Consider the following 21,934-nt stretch of genomic DNA (forward strand, 5'->3'; position numbering starts at 1 on the left):
TCTGTCGTAACTGCCACTCCCTCTGTCGTAACTGCCTCTCCCTCTGTCGTAACTGCCACTCCCTCTGTAGTAACTGCCACTCCTTCTGCCGTAACCGCCTCTCTCTCTGCCCGAGCTGCCTGTCTGTTTGCCGTAAGCGCCTTTCTCTGCCGTAACCGCCTCTCTCTCTTCCCGAGCTGCCTGTCTCTCTGCCCGAGCTGCCTGTCTCTCTGCCCGAGCTGCCTGTCTCTCTGCCCGAGCTGCCTGTCTCTCTGCCCGAGCTGCCTGTCTCTTGCTACAACTGCCTGCCTACTTTCTTCAACTGCCTCTCTCACTGCTACAACTGCCCCTCTCTCTTCAATAAGTACCTCTCTCTGTGCTGAGAGCACCACTCTCTCTGTAGTTAGTGCCCTCTCTCTGTAAATGCCGCTCTCTCTGCCGTAAGTGCCACCCTCTCTGCCGTAAGTGCCACCCTCTCTGCCGTAAGTGCCATCCTCTTTGCCGTAAGTGCCACCCTCTCTGCCGAAAGTGCCACCCTCTCTGTCGTAACTACCTCCCTCCCTGCCATAGCTGCGTCTCTCTGCTGTAAATACCTCTCTCTCTCTGCGCAACCGCCCCCTCTGTACTAACTGCCTCTCTCTCTGCCGTAACTGCCTCTCTCTCGGCCGTAACTGCCTCTCTCTCTGCCATACTTGTCTCTATCTCCGCCTCAATTTCCTCTCTCTATGCCGTAACTGCCTCTCTCTCTGCCGTAACTGCTTTCCTCTCTGCCGCAATGGCCTCCAGCTCTGCCGTAACTGCCTCTCTCTCTGCCGCGACTGCCTTTCTCTCTGCCGGACGTACCACTCTCTCTGCCGGACATACCATTCTCTCTGCCGGACCTACCACTCTCTCTGCCGGACCTGCCACTCTCTCTGCCGGACCTGCCACTCTCTCTGCCGGACCTGCCCCTTTCTCTGCCGGACCTGCCCCTTTCTCTGCCGGACCTGCCCCTTTCTCTTCCGGACCTGCCCCTCTCTCTGCCTTACCTGCCCCTCTCTCTGCCTTACCTGCCCCTCTCTCTGCCTTACCTGCCCCTCTCTCTGCCGTACCTGCCCCTCACTCTGCCATACCTGCCACTCTCTCTGCCGGTCCTGCCACTCTCTCTGCCGGACCTGCCCCTTTCTCTGCCGGACCTGCCCCTTTCTCTGCCGTACCTGCCTCTTTCTCTGCCGTACCTGCCCCTCTCTCTGCCGTGCCTGCCCCTCTCTCTGCCGTACCTGCCCCTCTCTCTGCCGTACCTGCCCCTCTCTCTGCCGTACCTGCCCCTCTCTCGGCCGTACCTGCCCCTCTCTCGGCCGTACATGCCCCTCTCTCGGCCGTACCTGCCCCTCTCTCGGCCGTACCTTCCGGTCTCTCGGCCACGGCTTCCGCTCTCTCTGTTGCAATTGCCCCTCTCTCTGTCGTAACTACCTCTCTCTGTGCCGTAACTACCTCTATCTGTGCCGTAACTACCTCTATCTGTGCCGTAACTGCCTCTCTCTCTGCAGTACCTGTCTCTCTCTCCGCCTCAATTTCCTCTCTCTCCGCCTCAATTTCCTCTCTCTCTGCCATACCTGCCTCTCTCTCTGCCGGACCTGCCTCTCTCTCTGCCGGACCTGCCTCTCTCTCTGCCGGACCTGCCTCTCTCTCTGCCGGACCTGGCTCTCTCTCTGCCGTACCTGCCTCTCTCTCTGCCGTACCTGCCTCTCTCTCTGCCGTACCTGTCTCTCTCTCCGCCTCAATTTCCTCTCTCTCTGCCGTACCTGCCTCTCTCTCTGTCGTAATTGCCTATCTCTCTGCCGTAACTGCCTCTCTCTCTGCCGCAATTGCCTCTCTCTCTGCCATCCCTGCCTCTCTCTCTACCTTGCCTGCCTCCATATCTGGCATCCCTGCCTCTCTCTCTGGCGTCCCTGCCTCTCTCTCTGGCGTACCTGCCTCCCTCTCTGCCATTACTGCCACTCCCTCTGCTGTAACTGCCACTCCCTATGCCGTAACTGCCACTCCCTCTGTCGTAACTGCCACTCCCTCTGTCGTAACTGCCTATCCCTCTGTCGTAACTGCCACTCCCTCTGTCGTAACTGCCACTCCATCTGCCGTAACCGCCTCTCTCTCTGCCCGAGCTGCCTGTCTGTCTGCCGTAAGCGCCTTTCTCTGCCGTAACCGCCTCTCTCTCCGCCCGAGCTGCCTGTCTCTCCGCCCGAGCTGCCTGTCTCTCCGCCCGAGGTGCCTGTCTCTCCGCCCGAGGTGCCTGTCTCTCTTCCCGAGGTGCCTGTCTCTCTTCCCGAGGTGCCTGTCTCTCTGCCCGAGCTGCCTGTCTCTCCGCCCGAGGTGCCTGTCTCTCTGCCCGAGCTGCCTGTCTCTCTGCCCGAGCTGCCTGTCTCTCTGCCCGAGCTGCCTGTCTCTTGCTACAACTGCCTGCCTACTTTCTTCAACTGCCTCTTTCACTGCTACAACTGCCCCACTCTCTTCAATAAGTACCTCTCTCTGTGCTGAGAGCACCACTCTCTCTGCAGTTAGTGCCCTCTCTCTGTAAATGCCGCTCTCTCTGCCGTAAGTGCCACCCTCTCTGCCGTAAGTGCCACCCTCTTTGCCGTAAGTGCCACCCTCTCTGCTGAAAGTGCCACCCTCTCTGTCATAACTACCTCCCTCCCTGCCATAGCTGCGTCTCTCTGCTGTAAATACCTCTCTCTCTCTGCGCAACCGCCCCCTCTGTACTAACTGCCTCTCTCTCTGCCGTAACTGCTTCCCTCTCTGCCGCAATGGCCTCCAGCTCTGTCGTAACTGCCTCTCTCTCTGCCGCGACTGCCTTTCTCTCTGCCGGACCTACCACTCTCTCTGCCAGACATACCATTCTCTCTGCTGGACCTACCACTCTCTCTGCCGGACCTGCCACTCTCTCTGCCGGACCTGCCACTCTCTCTGCCGGACCTGCCCCTTTCTCTGCCGGACCTGCCCCTTTCTCTGCCGGACCTGCCCCTCTCTCTGCCTTACCTGCCCCTCTCTCTGCCTTACCTGCCCCTCTCTCTGCCTTACCTGCCCCTCTCTCTGCCTTACCTGCCCCTCTCTCTGCCTTACCTGCCCCTCCTTCTGCCGTACCTACCCCTCTCTCTGCCGTACCTGCCACTCTCTCTGCCGGTCCTGCCTCTCTCTCTGCCGGACCTGCCTCTCTCTCTGCCGGACCTGCCTCTCTCTCTGCCGGACCTGGCTCTCTCTCTGCCGTACCTGCCTCTCTCTCTGCCGTACCTGCCTCTCTCTCTGCCGTACCTGTCTCTCTCTCCGCCTCAATTTCCTCTCTCTCTGCCGTAACTGCCTCTCTCTCGGCCGTAACTGCCTCTCTCTCTGCCATACCTGTTTCTATCTGCGCCTCAATTTCCTCTCTCTATGCCGTAACTGCCTCTCTCTCTGCCGTAACTGCTTCCCTCTCTGCCGCAATGGCCTCCAGCTCTGTCGTAACTGCCTCTCTCTCTGCCGTACCTGCCCCTCTCTCTGCCGTACCTGCCCCTCTCTCTGCCGTTCCTGCCCCTCTCTCTGCCGTACCTGCCCCTCTCTCTGCCGTACCTGCCCCTCTCTCGGCCGTACCTGCCCCTCTCTCGGCCGTACCTGCCCCTCTCTCGGCCGTACCTTCCGGTCTCTCGGCCACAGCTTCCGCTCTCTCTGTTGCAATTGCCCCTCTCTCTGTCGTAACTACCTCTCTCTGTGCCATAACTACCTCTATCTGTGCCGTAACTGCCTCTATCTGTGCCGTAACTGCCTCTCTCTCTGCCGTACCTGTCTCTCTCTCCGCCTCAGTTTCTCCTCTCTCTGCCTCAATTTCCTCTCTCTGCCGTACCTGCCTCTCTCTCTGTCGTACCTGCCTCTCTCTCTGCCATACCTGCCTCTTTCTCTGCCGTACGTCCCTCTTTCTCTGCCGTACCTGCCTCTTTCTCTGCCTCAATTTCCTCTCTCTCCGCCTCAATTTCCTCTCTCTCTGCCATACCTGCCTCTCTCTCTGCCGGACCTGCCTCTCTCTCTGCCGGACCTGCCTCTCTCTCTGCCGGACCTGCCTCTCTCTCTGCCGTACCTGCCTCTCTCTCTGCCATACCTGTCTCTCTCTCCGCCTCAATTTCCTCTCTCTCTGCCGTACCTGCCTCTCTCTCTGTTGTAATTGCCTATCTCTCTGCCGTAACTGCCTCTCTCTCTGCCGAAATTGCCTCTCTCTCTGCCATCCCTGCCTCTCTCTCTACCTTGCCTGCCTCCATATCTGGCATCCCTGCCTCTCTCTCTGGCGTCCCTGCCTCTCTCTCTGGCGTACCTGCCTCCCTCTCTGCCATTACTGCCACTCCCTCTGCTGTAACTGCCACTCCCTATGCCGTAACTGCCACTCCCTCTGTCGTAACTGCCACTCCCTCTGTCGTAACTGCCTCTCCCTCTGTCGTAACTGCCACTCCCTCTGTTGTAACTGCCACTCCCTCTGCCGTAACCGCCTCTCTCTCTGCCCGAGCTGCCTGTCTCTCCGCCCGAGGTGCCTGTCTCTCCGCCCGAGGTGCCTGTCTCTCTTCCCGAGCTGCCTGTCTCTCTGCCCGAGCTGCCTGTCTCTCTGCCCGAGCTGCCTGTCTCTCTGCCCGAGCTGCCTGTCTCTCCGCCCGAGGTGCCTGTCTCTCCGCCCGAGGTGCCTGTCTCTCTTCCCGAGGTGCCTGTCTCTCTTCCCGAGCTGCCTGTCTCTCTGCCCGAGCTGCCTGTCTCTCTGCCCGAGCTGCCTGTCTCTCTGCCCGAGCTGCCTGTCTCTCTGCCCGAGCTGCCTGTCTCTTGCTACAACTGCCTGCCTACTTTCTTCAACTGCCTCTCTCACTGCTACAACTGCCCCTCTCACTGCTACAACTGCCCCTCTCTCTTCAATAAGTACCTCTCTCTGTGCTGAGAGCACCACTCTCTCTGTAGTTAGTGCCCTCTCTCTGTAAATGCCGCTCTCTCTGCCGTAAGTGCCACCCTCTCTGCCGTAAGTGCCACCCTCTCAGCCGTAAGTGCCACCCTCTCTGCCGTAAGTGCCATCCTCTTTGCCGTAAGTGCCACCCTCTCTGCCGTAAGTGCCACCCTCTCTGCCGTAAGTGCCCCCCTCTCTGCCGTAAGTGCCACCCTCTTTGCCGTAAGTGCCACCCTCTCTGCTGAAAGTGCCACCCTCTCTGTCGTAACTACCTCCCTCCCTGCCAAGCTGCGTCTCTCTGCTGTAAATATCTCTCTCTCTCTGCGCAACCGCCCCCTCTGTACTAAATGCCTCTCTCTCTGCCGTAACTGCCTCTCTCTCGGCCGTGACTGCATCTCTCTCTGCCATACCTGTCTCTATCTCCGTCTCAATTTCCTCTCTCTATGCCATAACTGCCTCTCTCTCTGCCGTAACTGCTTCCCTCTCTGCCGCAATGGCATCCAGCTCTGTCGTAACTGCCTCTCTCTCTGCCGCGACTGCCTTTCTCTCTGCCGGACCTACCACTCTCTCTGCCAGACATACCATTCTCTCTGCCGGACCTACCACTCTCTCTGCCGGACCTGCCACTCTCTCTGCCAGGCCTGCCACTCTCTCTGCCGGACCTGCCCCTTTCTCTGCCGGACCTGCCCCTCTCTCTGCCTTACCTGCCCCTCTCTCTGCCTTACCTGCCCCTCTCTCTGCCGTACCTGCCCCTCTCTCTGCCGTACCTGCCCCTCTCTCTGCCGTACCTGCCCCTCTCTCTGCCGTACCTGCCCCTCTCTCAGCCGTACCTTCCGGTCTCTCGGCCACAGCTTCCGCTCTCTTGTTGCAATTGCCCCTCTCTCTGTCGTAACTACCTCTCTCTGTGCCGTAACTACCTCTATCTGTGCCGTAACTGCCTCTATCTGTGCCGTAACTGCCTCTCTCTCTGCCGTACCTGTCTCTCTCTCCGCCTCAATTTCTCCTCTCTCCGCCTCAATTTCCTCTCTCTGCCGTACCTGCCTCTCTCTCTGCCGTACTTGTCTCTCTCTCCGCCTCAATTTCCTCTCTCTCTGCCTCAATTTCCTCTCTCTCTGCCATAACTGCCTCTCTCTCTGCCGTACCTGCCTCTCTCTCTGCCGGACCTGCCTCTCTCTCTGCCGTACCTGCCTCTCTCTCTGCCGGACCTGCCTCTCTCTCTGCCGTACCTGCCTCTCTCTCTGCCGTACCTGCCTCTCTCTCTGCCGCAATTGCCTCTCTCTCTGCCATCCCTGCCTCTCTCTCTACCTTGCCTGCCTCCATCTCTGGCATCCCTGCCTCTCTCTCTGGCGTCCCTGCCTCTCTCTCTGGCGTACCTGCCTCCCTCTCTGCTGTAACTGCCACTCCCTCTGCTGTAACTGCCACTCCCTCTGCTGTAACTGCCACTCCCTATGCCGTAACTGCCACTCCCTCTGTCGTAACTGCCACTCCCTCTGTCGTAACTGCCTCTCCCTCTGTAGTAACTGCCACTCCCTCTGTCGTAACTGCCACTCCCTCTGCCATAACCGCCTCTCTCTCTGCCTGAGCTGCCTGTCTGTCTGCCGTAAGCGCCTCTCTCTCCGCCCGAGCTGCCTGTCTCTCCGCCCGAGCTGCCTGTCTCTCCGCCCGAGCTGCCTGTCTCTCCGCCCGAGCTGCCTGTCTCTCTTCCCGAGCTGCCTGTCTCTCTGCCCGAGCTGCCTGTCTCTCTGCCCGAGCTGCCTGTCTCTCTGCCCGAGCTGCCTGTCTCTCTGCCCGAGCTGCCTGTCTCTATGCCCGAGCTGCCTGTGTCTCTGCCCGAGCTGCCTGTTTCTGCCTGAACTGCCTCTCCCTTGCTACAACTGCCTACCTACTTTCTTCAACTGCCTCTCTCACTGCTTCAACTGCCCCTCTCTCTTCCATAAGTACCTCTCTCTGTGCTGAGAGCACCACTCTCTCGGCAGTTAGTGCCCTCTGTAAATGCCGCTCTCTCTGCCGTAAGTGCCACCCTCTCTGCCGTAAGTGCCACCCTCTCTGTCGTAACTACCTCCCTCCCTGCCATATCTGCGTCTCTCTGCTGTAAATACCTCTCTCTCTCTGCGCAACCGCCCCCTCTGTACTAACTGCCTCTCTCTCTGCCGTAACTGCCTCTCTCTCTGCCGTAACTGCCATAACTGCCTCTCTCTCTGCCGTAACTGCCTCTCTGCCATAACTGCTCTCCCTCTGCCGTAACTGCGTCTCTCTCTGCCGTAACTGCCTGTCACTCTGCCGTAACTGCCTCCCCCTCTGTAGTAACTGCCAATCCCTGTGTCATAACTGCCTCTCTCTCTTTTTGCAGTGACTGCCTCTGTCTCTCTGCCATAACTGCCTCGCTCTCCCGTAACCACCTCTCTCTGCCGTAACCGCCTCCCTCTCTGCCCGAGCTGCCTGTCTCTCTGCCCGAGCTGCCTGTCTCTCTGCCCGAGCTGCCTGTCTCTCTGCCCGAGCTGCCTGTCTCTTGCTACAACTGCCTGCCTACTTTCTTCAACTGCCTCTCTCTTCCATAAGTACCTCTCTCTGTGCTGAGAGCACCACTCTCTCTGCAGTTAGTGCCCCTCTCTCTGTAAATGCTGCTCTCTCTGCCGTAAGTGCCACCCTCTCTGTCATAACTGCCTCCCTCCCTGTCATATCTGCGTCTCTCTGCTGTAAATACCTCTCTTTCTCTGTGCAACCGCCCCGTCCGTCCTAACTGCCTCTCTCTGCTGTAATTGCCTCTCTCTCTGCCGTAACTGCCTGTGCCTCTGCCGTAAATGCTTCTCACTCTGCTACAACTTCTGCTTTCTCTGTCATACCTGCCTCTCCCTCTGCCATTACTGCCTCGCCCTCTGCCGTTACTGCCTCTCCGTCTGTTGTAACTGCCTCTGCCGTAACTGACACTCCCTCTGCCATAACTGACACTCCCTCTGCCGTAACTGACACTCCCTCTGCCGTAACTGACACTCCCTCTGTCGTAACTGCCTCTGCCGTAACTGACACTCCCTCTGTCGTAACTGACACTCCCTCTGTCGTAACTGACACTCCCTCTGTCGTAACAGACACTCCCTCTGTCGTAACAGACATTCCCTCTGTCGTAACTGCCTCTCCCACTGCCGTAACAGCCTCTCTCTCTCTGCGTTAACTCCCTCCAGCTCTGCCATACCTGCCTCTCTGTCTGCCGTGACTGCCCCTCTCTCTGCCGTACCTGCCTCTCTCTCTGCCGTACCTGCCCCTCTCTCTGCCGTAACTGCCTCTCCCTGTGCCGTAACTGCTTCTGCCTCTGCCGTAACTGCCTGTGCCTCTGCCGTAACTGCTTCTCCCTCTGTCGTAACTACCTCCCTCCCTGCCATATCTGCATCTCTTGCTGTAAATACCTCTCTCTCTCTGCGCAACCGCCCCCTCTGTACTAACTGCCTCTCTCTCTGCCGTAACTGCCTCTCTCTCTGCCGTAACTGCCTCTCCCTCTGCCGTAACTGCCTCTCTCTCGGCCGTAACTGCCTCTCTCTCAGCCGTAACTGCTTGTGCCTCTGCCGTAACTGCCTGTGCTTCTGCCATAAATGCTTCTCTGTCTGCAGTAATGCCTCTCCCTCTGCTGTAACTGCCTCTCCCTCTGCCGTAACTGCCTCTCCCTCTGCTGTAAGTGCTCTCTCTCAACATTAACTGCTTCTCCGTCTGTCGTAACTGCCTCTCCCTGTCGTAACTGCCTCTCCCTCTGCTGTAACTGCCTCTCTCCCTCTGCCGTAACTACCTTTCTCTCTGCCGTAACTGCTTCTCTCTCTGCTACAGTACACAGGGAGGCACTTACAACTGCTTCTCCCACTGACGTAACTGCTTCTCTTTCTGCTACAGTGCTACTCTCTCTCTGCCGTAACTGCCACTCCCCTTGCTGTAAGTGCTCTCTCAGCCATAACTGCTTCTCCGTCTGTCGTAACTGCCTCTCCCTCTGTCGTAACTGCCTCTCCCTCTGTCGTAACTGCCTCTCCCTCTGTCGTAACAGCCTCTCCCTCTGTCGTACCTGACACTCCCTATATCGTAACTGACACTCCCTCTGTCGTAACTGACACTCCCTCTGTCGTACCTGCCTCTCCCTCTGTCGTAACTGACACTCCCTCTGTTGTAACTGACACTTCCGATATCGTAACTGCCTCTCCCTCTGTCGTAACAGACACTCCCTCTGTCGTCACTGACACTCCTGATATCGTAACTGACACCCCCTCTGTCATAACTGACACTCCCTCTGTCGTAACAGACACTCCCTCTGTCGTAACTGCCTCTCCCACTGCCGTAACTGACACTCCCTCTGCCGTAACTGACACTCCCTCTGTCGTAACTGCCTCTGCCATAACTGACACTCCCTCTGTCGTAACTGACACTCCCTCTGTCGTAACAGACACTCCCTCTGTCGTAACAGACACTCCCTCTGTCGTAACAGACATTCCCTCTGTCGTAACTGCCTCTCCCACTGCCGTAACTGCCTCTCTCTCTCTGCGTTAACTCCCTCCAGCTCTGCCATACCTGCCTCTCTGTCTGCCGTGACTGCCCCTCTCTCTGCCGTACCTGCCCCTCTCTCTGCCGTACCTGCCTCTCTCTCTGCCGTAATTGCCTCTCTCTCTGCCGTACCTGCCCCTCTCTCTGCCGTAACTGCCCCTCTCTCTGCCGTAACTGCTTCTGCCTCTGCCGTAACTGCTTCTGCCTCTGCCGTAACTGCCTGTGCCTCTGCCGTAACTGCTTCTCCCTCTGTCGTAACTACCTCCCTCCCTGCCATATCTGCGTCTCTCTGCTGTAAATACCTCTCTCTCTCTGCGCAACCGTCCCCTCTATACTAACTCCCTCTCTCTCTGCCGTAACTGCCTCTCTCTCGGCCGTAACTGCCTCTCTCTCGGCCGTAACTGCCTCTCTCTCGGCCGTAACTGCCTCTCTCTCGGCCGTAACTGCTTGTGCCTCTGCCGTAACTGCTTCTGCCTCTGCCGTAACTGCCTGTGCCTCTGCCATAAATGCTTCTCTGTCTGCAGTAATGCCTCTCCCTCTGCTGTAACTGCATCTCCCTCTGCCGTAACTGCCTCTCCCTCTGCCGTAACTGCCTCTCCCGCTGCCGTAACTGCCTCTCCCTCTGCCGTAGCTGCCTCTCCCTCTGCCGTAGCTGCCTCTCCCTCTGCCGTAACTGCCTCTCTGCCATAACTGCCTCTCCCTCTGCCGTAACTGCGTCTCTCTATGCTGTAACTGCGTCTCTGCCATAACTGCCTTTCTCTCTGCTGTAACTGCCTCTCTGCCATAACTGCTCTCCCTCTGCCGTAACTGCCTCTCTCTCTGCCGTAACTGCCTCTCTCTGCCGTAACTGCCTCTCTGCCATAACTGCCACTCTCTCTGCCATAACTGCACTCCCTCTGCCATAACTGCATCTCTCTCTGCCGTAACTGCCTCTCCCTCTGCCGTAACTGCCTCTCCCTCTGTCGTAACTGCCTCTCCCTCTGCTGTAACTGCCTCTCTCCCTCTGCCGTAACTACCTCTCTCTCTCTGCTGTAACTGCTTCTCTCTCTGCTACAATACACAGGGAGGCACTTCCAACTGCTTCTCCCACTGACGTAACTGCTTCTCTTTCTGCTACAGTGCTACTCTCTCTCTGCCATAACTGCTGCTCCCCTTGCTGTAAGTGCTCTCTCTCAGTCATAACTGCTTCTCCGTCTGTCGTAACTGCCTCTACCTCTGTCGTAACTGCCTCTCCCTCTGTCGTAACTGCCTCTCCCTCAGTCGTAACTGCCTCTCCCTCAGTCGTAACTGCCTTTCCCTCTGTCGTAACAGCCTCTCCCTCTGTCGTACCTGACACTCCCTCTGTCGTACCTGACACTCCCTCTGTCGTAACTGACACTCCCGATATCGTAACTGCCTCTCCCTCTGTCATAACAGACACTCCCTCTGTTGTAACTGCCTCTGCCGTAACTGACACTCCCTCTGTCGTAACTGCCTCTCTTTCTGTCGAAACAGACACTCCCTCTGTCGTAACTGCCTCTCCTTCTGTCGAAACAGACACTCCCTCTGTCGTAACTGCCTCTGTCGTAACTGCCTCTCCGTCTGTCGTAACTGCCTCTCCGTCTGTCGTAACTGCCTCTCCGTTTGTTGTAACTGCCTCTCCGTCTGTCGTAACTGCCTCTCCCTCTGTCGTAACTGCGTCTCTGCCATAACTGCCTCTCCCTCTGCCGTAACTGCGTCTCTCTATGCTGTAACTGCGTCTCTGCCATAACTGCCTTTCTCTCTGCCGTAACTGCCTCTCTGCCATAACTGCCACTCTCTCTGCCGTAACTGCCTCTCTGCCATAACTGCACTCCCTCTGCCATAACTGCGTCTCTCTCTGCCGTAACTGCCTGTCACTCTGCCGTAACTGCCTCTCCCTATGTCGTAACTGCCTCTCCCTCTGCTGTAACTGCCTCTCTCCCTCTGCCGTAACTACCTCTCTCTCTCTGCCGTAACTGCTTCTCTCTCTGCTACAATACACAGGGAGGCACTTCCAACTGCTTCTCCCACTGACGTAACTGCTTCTCTTTCTGCTACAGTGCTACTCTCTCTCTGCCATAACTGCCGCTCCCCTTGCTGTAAGTGCTCTCTCTCAGCCATAATTGCTTCTCCGTCTGTCGTAACTGCCTCTACCTCTGTCGTAACTGCCTCTCCCTCTGTCGTAACTGCCTCTCCCTCAGTCGTAACTGCCTCTCCCTCAGTCGTAACTGCCTTTCCCTCTGTCGTAACAGCCTCTCCCTCTGTCGTAACTGACACTCCCGATATCGTAACTGCCTCTCCCTCTGTCATAACAGACACTCCCTCTGTTGTAACTGCCTCTGCCGTAACTGACACTCCCGATATCGTAACTGCCTCTCCCTCTGTCATAACAGACACTCCCTCTGTTGTAACTGCCTCTGCCGTAACTGACACTCCCTCTGTCGTAACTGACACTCCCTATGTCATAACTGACACTCCCTCTGTCGTAACTGCCTCTCCTTCTGTCGAAACAGACACTCCCTCTGTCGTAACTGCCTCTCCTGTCGAAACAGACACTCCCTCTGTCGTAACTGCCTCTGTCGTAACTGCCTCTCCGTCTGTCGTAACTGCCTCTCCGTCTGTCGTAACTGCCTCTCCGTCTGTCGTAACTGACACTCCCTCTGTCGTAACTGCCTCTCCCTCTGTCGTAACTGCCTCTCCCTCTGTCGTAACTGCCTCTCCCTCTGTCGTAACTGCCTCTCCCTCTGCTGTAACTGCCTCTCTCCCTCTGCCGTAACTACCTCTCCCTCTGTCGTAACTGCCTCTCCCTCTGTCGTACCTGACACTCCCTCTGTCGTAACTGACACTCCCTCTGTCGTAACTGCCTCTCCCTCTGTCAAAACAGACACTCCCTCTGTCGTAACTGCCTCTGCCGTAACTGACACTCCCTCTGTTGTAACTGACACTCCCTCTGTCATAACTGACACTCCCTCTGTCGTAACTGCCTCTCTCTCTCTGCCGTAACTACCTCTCTCTCTCTGCCGTAACTGCTTCTCTCTCTGCTACAATACACAGGGAGGCACTTCCAACTGCTTCTCCCACTGACGTAACTGCTTCTCTTTCTGCTACAGTGCTACTCTCTCTCTGCCATAACTGCCGCTCCCCTTGCTGTAAGTGCTCTCTCTCAGCCATAACTGCTTCTCCGTCTGTCGTAACTGCCTCTACCTCTGTCGTAACTGCCTCTCCCTCTGTCGTAACTGCCTCTCCCTCAGTCGTAACTGCCTCTCCCTCAGTCGTAACTGCCTCTCCCTCTGTCGTAACTGCCTTTCCCTCTGTCGTAACAGCCTCTCCCTCTGTCGTACCTGACACTCCCTCTGTTGTAACTGACACTCCCGATATCGTAACTGCCTCTCCCTCTGTCATAACAGACACTCCCTCTGTTGTAACTGCCTCTGCCGTAACTGACACTCCCGATATCGTAACTGCCTCTCCCTCTGTCATAACAGACACTCCCTCTGTTGTAACTGCCTCTGCCGTAACTGCCTCTCCCTCTGCCGTAACTGACACTCCCTCTGTCGTAACTGACACTCCCTCTGTCGTAACTGACACTCCCTCTGTCGTAACAGACACTCCCTCTGTCGTAACTGCCTCTCCTTCTGTCGAAACAGACACTCCCTCTGTCGTAACTGCCTCTGTCGTAACTGCCTCTCCGTCTGTCGTAACTGCCTCTCCGTCTGTCGTAACTGCCTCTCCGTCTGTCGTAACTGACACTCCCTCTGTCATAACTGCCTCTCCCTCTGTCGTAACTGCCTCTCCCTCTGTCGTAACTGCCTCTCCCTCTGTCGTAACTGCCTCTCCCTCTGCTGTAACTGCCTCTCTCCCTCTGCCGTAACTACCTCTCCCTCTGTCGTAACTGCCTCTCCCTCTGTCGTACCTGACACTCCCTCTGTCGTAACTGACACTCCCTCTGTCGTAACTGCCTCTCCCTCTGTCAAAACAGACACTCCCTCTGTCGTAACTGCCTCTGCCGTAACTGACACTCCCTCTGTTGTAACTGACACTCCCTCTGTCATAACTGACACTCCCTCTGTCGTAACTGCCTCTCTCTCTCTGCCGTAACTACCTCTCTCTCTCTGCCGTAACTGCTTCTCTCTCTGCTACAATACACAGGGAGGCACCTCCAACTGCTTCTCCCACTGACGTAACTGCTTCTCTTTCTGCTACAGTGCTACTCTCTCTCTGCCATAACTGCCGCTCCCCTTGCTGTAAGTGCTCTCTCTCAGCCATAACTGCTTCTCCGTCTGTCGTAACTGCCTCTACCTCTGTCGTAACTGCCTCTCCCTCTGTCGTAACTGCCTCTCCCTCAGTCGTAACTGCCTCTCCCTCAGTCGTAACTACCCCTCCCTCTGTCGTAACTGCCTTTCCCTTTGTCGTAACAGCCTCTCCCTCTGTCGTACCTGACACTCCCTCTGTTGTAACTGACACTCCCGATATCGTAACTGCCTCTCCCTCTGTCATAACAGACACTCCCTCTGTTGTAACTGCCTCTGCCGTAACTGACACTCCCGATATCGTAACTGCCTCTCCCTCTGTCATAACAGACACTCCCTCTGTTGTAACTGCCTCTGCCGTAACTGCCTCTCCCTCTGCCGTAACTGACACTCCCTCTGTCATAACTGACACTCCCTCTGTCGTAACTGACACTCCCTCTGTCGTAACAGACACTCCCTCTGTCGTAACTGACACTCCCTCTGTCGTAACAGACACTCCCTCTGTCGTAACTGACACTCCCTATGCCGTAACTGCCACTCCCTCTGCCGTAACTGCCACTCCCTCTGCCGTAACTGCCACTCCCTCTGCTGTAACTGCCACTCCCTCTGCCGTTACTGCCTCTCTCTCTGTCGTACCTGCCTCTCTCTCTGCCGTACCTACCCGCCTCTCTCTCTGTCGTACCTGCCTCTCCGTCTGTCGTACCTGCCCATCTCTCTGCCGTACCTGCCCCTCTCCCTGCCGTACCTGCCCCTCTCTCTGCTGTACCTACCCCTCTCTCTGCCGTACCTGCCCCTCTCCCTGCTGTACCTACCCCTCTCTCTGCCGTACCTGCCCCTCTCTCGGCCGCGGCTGCCTCTCTCTCGCCCGCGGCTGCCACTCTCTCTGCTGAATCTGCCTCTCTCTCTGCCATAACTGCCTCTCTTTCTGCCGTACCTGTCTCTCTCTCTGCCCCAATTTCCTTTCTCTCTGCCGTAATTGCCTGTCTCTCTGCCGTAACTGCCTCTCACTCTGCCGTCCCTGCCTCTCTCTCCCTGCCGTCCCTGCCTCTCTCCATGCCGTCCCTGCCTCTCTCTCCCTGCCGTCCCTGCCTCTCTCTCCCTACCGTCCCTGCCTCTCTCCCTGCCGTCCCTGCCTCTCTCTCTGCCGTACCTACCTGCCTCTCTCTCTGCCGTACCTGCCTCTCTCTCGGCCGTCCCTGCCTCTCTCTCTGCCGTACCTACCTGCCTCTCTCTCTGCCGTACCTGCCTCTCTCTCTGCCGTCCCTGCCTCTCTCCCTGCCGTCCCTGCCTCTCTCTCTGCCGTAACTGCCTCTCTCTTGGCCGTCCCTGCCTCTCTCTCGGCCGTACATGCCTCTCTCTCGGCCATGCCTGCCTCTCTCTCGGCCGTGCCTGCCTCTCTCTCTGCCGTAACTGCCTCTCTCTCTGCGGTAACTCCCTCCAGCTCTGCCATACCTGCATCTCTCTCTGCCGTGACTGCCCCTCTCTCTGCCGTGACTGCCCCTCTCTCTGCCGTATCTGCCCCTCTCTCTGCCGTACCTGCCCCTCTCTCTGCCGTACCTGCCTCTCTGTCTGCCATACCTGCCTCTTTCTGCCGTACCGGCCCCTCTCTCTGCCGTGACTGCCCCTCTCTCGGCCATACCTTCCTCTCTATCGGCCGTACCTGCCTCTCTTTCTGCCGTAAATACCTCTATTTGTGCCGTAACTGCCTCTCTCTCGGCCGTACCTGCCTCTCTCTCTGCCGCGGCTGCCTCTCTCTCTGCCGTAACTGCCTCTCTTTCTGCCGTAACTACCTCTATTTGTGCTGTAACTGCCCCTCTCTCTGCCGGACCTGCCCCTCTCTCTGGTGTCCCTGCCTCCATCTGTGGCGTCCCTGCCTCCATCTCTGGCGTCCCTGCCTCCATCTCTGGCGTCCCTGCCTCTCTCTCTGCCGTACCTGCCCCTCTCTCTGCCGTACCTGCCCCTCTCTCTGGCCTACCTGCCCCTGTCTCTGGCGTGCCTGCCCCTCTCTCTTCCGTAACTGCATCTCTCTCAGCCGTACCTGCCTCTCTCTCTGGCGTACCTGCCCCTCTCTCTGTCATACCTGCCCCTCTCTCTTCCGTAACTGCCTCTCTCTCTGCCGTACCTGACTCTCTCTCGGCCGTACCTGCCTCTCTCTCGGCTGTACCTGCCTCTCTCTCGGCCGTAACTGCCTCTCTTTCTGCCGTAACTACCTCTATTTGTGCCGTAACTGCCTCTCTCTCGGCCGTACCTGCCTCTCTCACTCGGCCGTACCTGCCTCTCTCTCGGGCGTACCTGCCTCCCTCTCAGCCGTACCTGCCTCTCTTTCTGCCTTAACTACCTCTATTTGTGCTGTAACTGCCCCTCTTTCTGCCAGAGCTACCCCTCTCTCTGCCGCACCTGCCCCTCTCACTGGCCTACCTGCCCCTGTCTCTGGCGTGCCTGCCCCTCTCTCTGCCGTAACTGCATCTCTCTCAGCCGTACCTGCCTCTCTCTCGGCCGTACCTGCCCCTCTCTCTGGCGTACCTGCCCCTCTCTCTGGCCTACCTGCCCCTGTCTCTGGTGTGCCTGCCCCTCTCTCTGCCGTAACTGCATCTCTCTCAGCAGTACCTGCCTCTCTCTCGGCCGTACCTGCCCCTCTCTCTGGCATACCTGCCCCTCTCTCTGGCGTACCTGACCCTCTCTCTGCTGTAACTGCCTCTCTCTCTGCGTTAATTGCCTCTCTCTCTGCGGAAACTGCCTCTCTCTCTGCGGTAACTCCCTCCAGCTCTGCCGTCCCTATCTCTCTCTCTGCCGTACCTGCCCCTCTCTCTGCCGTAACTGCCTCTCTCTATGTCGCAATTGCCTCTCTCTCTGCCACATCTGCCTCCATCTGTGGCGTCCCTGCCTCCATCTGTGGCATCCCTGCCTCCATCTGTGGCGCCCCTGCCTCTCTCTCTGGCGTCCCTGCCTCTCTCTCTGGCGTCCCTGCCTCTCTCTCTGGCGTCCCTGCCTCTCTCTCTGCCGTACCTGCCTCTCTCTCTGCCGTACGTGCCCCTCTCTCTGCCGTACCTGCCCCTCTCTCTGCCATACCTGCCCCTCTCTCTGCCGTAACTGCCTCACTCTCTGCCGTACCTGCCTCCCTCTCGGCCGTGGCTGCCTCCCTCTCGGCCGCGGCTGCCTCCCTCTCGGCCGCGGCTGCCTCCCTCTCGGCCGCGGCTGCCTCCCTCTCGGCCGCGGCTGCCTCCCTCTCGGCCGCGGCTGCCTCCCTCTCGGCCGCGGCTGCCTCCCTCTCGGCCGCGGCTGCCTCTCTCTCGTCCGCGACTGCCCTTCTCTCTGCCGTACGTGGCTTTCTCTCTGCCGTACCTGCCTCTCTCTCAGCCGTAACTGCCTCTCTTTCTGCCGTACCTGCCTATCACTCTGCCGTACCTGCCTCTCTTTCTGCCGTACCTACCTGCCTCTCTCTCTGCCGTACCTGCCTCTTTCTCGGCCGTCCCTGCCTCTCTCTCTGCCGTACCTGCCTCTCTCTCTGCCGTACCTACCTGCCTCTCTCTCTGCCGTACCTGCCTCTCTCTCTGCCGTCCCTGCCCCTCTCTCTGCCGTCCCTGCCTCTCTCCCTGCCGTCCCTGCCTCTCTGTCTGCCGTAACTGCCTCTCTCTTGGCCGTCCCTGCCACTCTGTCGGACGTACCTGCCTCTCTCTCGGCCGTACCTGCCTCTCTCTCGGCCGTGCCTGCCTCTCTCTCTGCCGTAACTGCCTCTCTCTCTGCCGTAACTGCCTCTCTCTCTCCCGTAACTGCCTCTCTCTCTGCGGTAACTCCCTCCAGCTCTGCCATACCTGCATCTCTCTCTGCCGTGACTGCCCCTCTCTCTGCCATACCTGCCCCTCTCTCTGCCGTACCTGCTCCTCTCTCTGCCGTACCTGCCTCTCTGTGTGCCATACCTGCCTCTTTCTGCCGTACCTGCCCCTCTCTCTGCCGTGACTGCCCCTCTCTCGGCCGTACCTTCCTCTCTATCGGCCGTACCTGCCTCTCTTTCTGCCGTAACTACCTCTATTTGTGCCGTAACTGCCTCTCTCTCGGCCGTACCTGCCCCTCTCTCTGGCGTACCTGACCCTCTCTCTGGTGTACCTGACCCTCTCTCTGCTGTAACTGCCTCTCTCTCTGCGTTAATTGCCTCTCTCTCTGCGGTAACTGCCTCTCTCTCTGCGGTAACTCCCTCCAGCTCTGCCGTCCCTATCTCTCTCTCTGCCGTACCTGCCCCTCTCTCTGCCGTATCTGCCTCTCTCTCTGTCGCAATTGCCTCTCTCTCTGCCATCTGTGGCGTCCCTGCCTCCATCTGTGGCGTCCCTGCCTCTCTCTCTGGCGTCCCTGCCTCTCTCTCTGGCGTCCCTGCCTCTCTCTCTGGCGTCCCTGCCTCTCTCTCAGCCGTGACTGCCCCTCTCTCTGCCGTGACTGCCCCTCTCTCTGCCGTGACTGCCCCTCTCTCTGCCGTACCTGCCCCTCTCTCTGCCGTACCTGCTCCTCTCTCTGCCGTACCTGCCTCTCTGTCTGCCATACCTGCCTCTTTCTGCCGTACCTGCCCCTCTCTCTGCCGTGACTGCCCCTCTCTCTGCCGTGACCGCCCCTCTCTCGGCCGTACCTTCCTCTCTATCGGCCGTACCTGCCTCTCTTTCTGCCGTAACTACCTCTATTTGTGCCGTAACTGCCACTCTCTCGGCCGTACCTGCCTCTCTCTCTGCCGCGGCTGCCTCTCTCTCTGCTGTAACTGCCTCTCTTTCTGCCGTAACTACCTCTATTTGTGCTGTAACTGCCCCTCTCTCTGCCGGACCTGCCCCTCTCTCTGGTGTCCCTGCCTCCATCTGTGGCGTCCCTGCCTCCATCTCTGGCGTCCCTGCCTCTCTCTCTGCCGTACCTGCCCCTCTCTCTGCCGTACCTGCCCCTCTCTCTGCCGTACCTGCCCCTCTCTCTGCCGTACCTGCCCCTCTCTCTGCCGTACCTGCCTCTCTCTCGGGCGTACCTGCCTCTCTCTCGGCCGCGGCCGCCACTCTCTCGGCCATACTTGCCTCTCTCTCTGCCGTACCTGCCTCTCTCTTGGCCGTACCTGCCTCTCTTTCTGCGGTTCCTGCCTCTATGTCGGCTGTGCCTGCCTCTCTCTCTGCCGTAACTGCCTCTCTCTCTGCCGTAACTGCCTCTCTCTCTGCGGTAACTGCCTCTCTCTCTGCAGTAACTCCCTCCAGCTCTGCCGTACCTGCCCCTCTCTCTGCCGGACCTGCCCCTCTCTTTGCCAGACCTGCCCCTCTCTCTGCCGGACCTGCCCCTCTCTCTGCCGTACCTGCCTCTCTCTCTGCCGTACCTGCCCCTCTCTCTGCCGTACCTGCCTCTCTCTCTGTCGTACCTGCATCTCTCTCTGCCGTGACTGCCCCTCTCTCTGCCGTGACTGCCCCTCTCTCTGCCGGACCTACCCCTCTCTCTGCCGGACCTACCCCTCTCTCTACCGGACCTGCCCCTCTCTCTGCCGTACCTGCCCCTCTCTCTGCTGGACCTGCCCCTCTCGCTGCCATACCTGCCCCTCTCTCTGCCGTACCTGCCCCTCTCTCTGCCGTACCTGCCTCTCTCTCGGCCGTACCCGCCCTTCTCTCGGCCGTACCCGCCTCTCTCTCGGCCGTACCCGCCACTTTCTCGGCCGTACCCGCCTCTCTCTCGGCCGTACCCGCCTCTCTCTCGGCCGTACCCGCCTCTCTCTCGGCCGTACCCGCCTCTCTCTCGGCCGTAACTGCCTCTCTCTCGGCCGTACCTGCCTCTCTCTCGGCCGTACCTGCCTCTCTCTCGGCCGTACCTGCCTCTCTTTCTGCCTTAACTACCTCTATTTGTGCTATAACTGCCCCTCTTTCTGCCAGAGCTACCCCTCTCTCTGCCGTACCTGCCCCTCTCTCTGGCCTACCTGCCCCTGTCTCTGGCGTGCCTGCCCCTCTCTCTGCCGTAACTGCATCTCTCTCGGCCGTACCTGCCTCTCTCTCGGCCGTACCTGCCCCTCTCTCTGGCGTACCTGACCCTCTCTCTGGTGTACCTGACCCTCTCTCTGCTGTAACTGCCTCTCTCTCTGCGTTAATTGCCTCTCTCTCTGCGGTAACTGCCTCTCTCTCTGCGGTAACTCCCTCCAGCTCTGCCGTCCCTATCTCTCTCTCTGCCGTACCTGCCCCTCTCTCTGCCGTATCTGCCTCTCTCTCTGTCGCAATTGCCTCTCTCTCTGCCATCTGTGGCGTCCCTGCCTCCATCTGTGGCGTCCCTGCCTCCATCTGTGGCGCCCCTGCCTCTCTCTCTGGCGTCCCTGCCTCTCTCTCTGGCGTCCCTGCCTCTCTCTCAGCCGTGACTGCCCCTCTCTCAGCCGTGACTGCCCCTCTCTCTGCCGTGACTGCCCCTCTCTCTGCCGTGACTGCCCCTCTCTCTGCCGTACCTGCCCCTCTCTCTGCCGTACCTGCTCCTCTCTCTGCCGTACCTGCCTCTCTGTCTGCCATACCTGCCTCTTTCTGCCGTACCTGCCCCTCTCTCTGCCGTGACTGCCCCTCTCTCTGCCGTGACTGTCCCTCTCTCGGCCGTACCTTCCTCTCTATCGGCCGTACCTGCCTCTCTTTCTGCCGTAACTACCTCTATTTGTGCCGTAACTGCCTCTCTCTCGGCCGTACCTGCCTCTCTCTCTGCCGCGGCTGCCTCTCTCTCTGCTGTAACTGCCTCTCTTTCTGCCGTAACTACCTCTATTTGTGCTGTAACTGCCCCTCTCTCTGCCGGACCTGCCCCTCTCTCTGGTGTTCCTGCCTCCATCTGTGGCGTCCCTGCCTCCATCTCTGGCGTCCCTGCCTCTCTCTCTGCCGTACCTGCCCCTCTCTCTGCCGTACCTGCCCCTCTCTCTGCCATACCTGCCCCTCTCTCTGCCGTACCTGCCCCTCTTTCTGCTGTACCTGCCCCTCTCTCTGCCGGACCTGCCCCTCTCTCTGCCGGAACTGCCCCTCTCTCTGCCGTACCTGCCCCTCTCTCTGCCGTACCTGCCCCTCTCTCTGCCGTACCTGCCCCTCTCTCTGCCGTACCTGCCCCTCTCTCTGCCGTACCTGCCTCTCTCTCTGCCGTACCTGCCCCTCTCTCTGGCATACCTGCCCCTCTCTCTGGTGTACCTGACCCTCTCTCTGCTGTAACTGCCTCTCTCTCTGCGTTAATTGCCTCTCTCTCTGCGGTAACTGCCTCTCTCTCTGTGGTAACTCCCTCCAGCTCTGCCGTCCCTATCTCTCTCTCTGCCGTACCTGCCCCTCTCTCTGCCGTATCTGCCTCTCTCTCTGCCGTATCTGCCTCTCTCTCTGTCGCAATTCCCTCTCTCTCTGCCATATCTGCCTCCATCTGTGGCGTCCCTGCCTCCATCTGTGGCGTCCCTGCCTCCATCTGTGGCGTCCCTGCCTCCATCTGTGGCGCCCCTGCCTCTCTCTCTGGCGTCCCTGCCTCTCTCTCTGGCGTCCCTGCCTCTCTCTCTGCTGTCCCTGCCTCTCTCTCTGCCGTAACTGCCTCACTCTCTGCCGTACCTGCCTCCCTCTCGGCCGCGGCTGCCTCCCTCTCGGCCGCGGCTGCCTCCCTCTCGGCCGCGGCACCTGCCTCCCTCTCGGCCGCGGCACCTGCCTCCCTCTCGGCCGCGGCTGCCTCCCTCTCGGCCGCGGCTGCCTCCCTCTCGGCCGCGGCTGCCTCTCTCGGCCGCGGCTGCCTCTCTCTCGGCCGCGGCTGCCTCTCTCTCGGCCGCGGCTGCCTCTCTCTCGGCCGCGGCTGCCTCTCTCTCTGCCGTAACTGCCTCCAGCTCTGCCGTCACTGCCTCTCTCTCTCTGCCGCGACTGCCCTTCTCTCTGCCGTACCTGGCTTTCTCTCTGCCGTACCTGCCTCTCTCTCGGCCGTACCTGCCTCTCTCTCGGCCGTACCTGCCTCTCTCTCGGCCGTAACTGCCTCTCTTTCTGCCGTACCTGCCTCTCACTCTGCCGTACCTGCCTCTCTTTCTGCCGTACCTACCTGCCTCTCTCTCTGCCCTACCTACCTGCCTCTCTCTCTGCCGTACCTGCTTCTTTCTCGGCCGTCCCTGCCTCTCCCTCTGCTGTACCTGCCTCTCTCTCTGCCGTACCTACCTGCCTCTCTCTCTGCCGTAACTGCCTCTCTCTTGGCCGTCCCTGCCTCTCTGTCGGACGTACCTGCCTCTCTCTCGGCCGTACCTGCCTCTCTCTCGGCCGTGCCTGCCTCTCTCTCTGCCGTAACTGCCTCTCTCTCTGCG

The sequence above is a fragment of the Carcharodon carcharias genome, chromosome 8 (assembly GCF_017639515.1).
Source record: "Carcharodon carcharias isolate sCarCar2 chromosome 8, sCarCar2.pri, whole genome shotgun sequence".
NCBI classification, from domain to species: domain Eukaryota; kingdom Metazoa; phylum Chordata; class Chondrichthyes; order Lamniformes; family Lamnidae; genus Carcharodon; species Carcharodon carcharias.